Here is a 2288-nt window from a genome sequence, read left to right on the forward strand (position 1 = left end):
CCCCAGAGAGCCAGCATTTGGAGGTTGCTGTCCAGTCAATGGTTCCCCCTCTCATTTCCAATCTGAAACGGAGAAACAGGAAATGAATATGGCTGGAACCAGAACAGGATAAATCGCTGTAGCTGGGTGTGGAGGACACTCCAGAGGCAGCCCAGCTCTGGTCACAGCTCCCCAATCATGTCCCTGTCCCTGGACAAGGTGTGAGATGTCCGCTTTCCTGTAAAATGACAATGGGCATACAGCGTCCAACAAGGGGTCCTGGAGCATCAAGGGAGGTGACCGACACCTGCAGACACACGAAGTGCTCTTGAGTACCGCCAGCTGTGGGTGTGACAACAGGCCCACTCTGGTTTGTAACTGGCTCAGCCATCTGGAGCTCATGCTGAACACACAAGCAAATCACAGACAAGTCTGTCCTGATGTGACAAGTGACAGGAAGACATCAAAAAGGGACTGGGCTGAGGAGTCGGGGCAGGGAGGGTTGGGCTGCAGGGTCTATCCCAGTGCTGAATTCAAGGCCCTGTTCCAAGACCACGCCGTCTTGACAAATACTGAGAGATTCACGGGGTTACAGGAGCACAGAGCAGGGGCCTTGCACATCCCAGGCAGGCAAGGGAGAAGAAGCATGGGGCACTGGAAAGGTCTGAGTCTGAGACTGGGGGAGGGACAGGGAGGTAAGACTGCCTAGGGATGGGAGGAAAGAGCTGGGAATGCCAAGTGCAGAACTGGGGTGCCCTCGAGAGCAGTAGGGAGCCATGGAAGGTGTGAGGCCCAAGAGGAAATGTTTAGATGTGAGCCTGGAGAGAAGGAATTGAAGGGCTGGCTGGAGAAGGGGTTGGGAGCCCCGGTAGGAAGGGCAAGGAGCTCCTGGTGACAGTCAGTGCTGCTGAAGACAGTGGGTCTGTTTTCTCGCTGGGGCTAGACTGTGGTTCTCAAACCACGCTATTCAATTCCACATGTTTCATGAACACCTGCCACAGGACAGGTTCCACACACTCTGAGGGCAAGGGGCGGCCTAGACCTCACCAGATGAGTCTTGGATTTCGGCCACTGGAGATATACCAACACTGACCAAAGGCAATGGAAGTGATGGTTATGGAAGAGTGGGCGGGGCTGTCCCTCTTGGGGTCCCTGAGAGCAGGGGCCACACTTCCCTTGTGCATTGGTGTTGCCTGAGGCCAGAGCTGGGGCATACCCCTGTGAAGCTGTCTATTGGCCCAGTCCCTCGGCTGGCCCAGCTGCACATGCCACAGTGACTGCTGCAGGACCAGCAAGGGCACTGAGCTGAAGCTAGAAGTTCGCTCTCCGGGAGAGGGGACCTGTGAGCAGGAACAGTCTAGGGACCGGAAAACATAGGAAAGAGCCTAAGACGGAGATGGCCCGGGTGGGGGTGGGCATAAGGTGCTCTCAGCCCCTGCGGGTCATGTCCATTCTGCCAGTCTCGGTTTCCCCACGCTGTGATGGCCACGGGGTAGTCATTACAACCTCTTCTGCCTTTCACAGTCTTCTTGAATTTCAACAGGGCCTTTGATTAAGCCTGAGGCAAATCGGGATGTCTGTCCACTGTCCCGGACCTAAGAACAGTACCGAACCCTGCCTTTAAGAGAGACAGCCATTGCTCTTGGGAACTCGAGGCTGAGGGAGTACACAGCTCCTGCCTGCTTCCAGGGGCCTCAAGTGAAGAAAATCGCAGCCTCTGCCTCAGGGAAGAGAAACGCCACAGGAAGACTGGATCTCCAACTTCAGAGGCAGCTGGACCCCCCCCCCTCCCCCGTTGTATGTGGATCGACAATGGGGAGCAGAGCATGTGGGGCCATGCACCCCGGCTAGGTCCCAATCTGGGAACGTGAAAGGAGGGCCCTGCTGGAACTGGAGCCCAATTTGGGGCAGCCCTTCAGAAGCTACACCTGGGGCCTGGAGGCTGGGCATTGCATCGAGGCCAGGTATCCGGAGCTGTTGAACCCGCCTTAAGGATGGTGTAGACGGCAAGTGAGGGACGGCGCGTGCGCTGTCTGAGCAGCACGTGTGTTGGAGTCAGGCAGCGCCCTCCTTGGCATAGGCACAAACACTCTAGGGCACAGCCTTGGCCTGATGGCTCTGCGCTGAACCATCTCAGGTCCTCTGTAAACAGGGAGTCAGGGAGGGCCAGAAGGCTCCTCCACCTCCGTGGTCTGCGCTCTGAAAGCCAAGGAAAGCCCCAAGGAGCCCCGCAAGCCCATCTCGGGGCCCAGTCTACCCTTGATCCCTCACCCTGGCGCCCCAACAACTGGGAGACTAGTGAAAGCAAG

Source organism: Microtus oregoni, unplaced genomic scaffold (assembly GCF_018167655.1).
Source record: "Microtus oregoni isolate MIOR12 unplaced genomic scaffold, Mior012 000015F_ref0000493, whole genome shotgun sequence".
Taxonomy (NCBI): Eukaryota; Metazoa; Chordata; class Mammalia; order Rodentia; family Cricetidae; genus Microtus; species Microtus oregoni.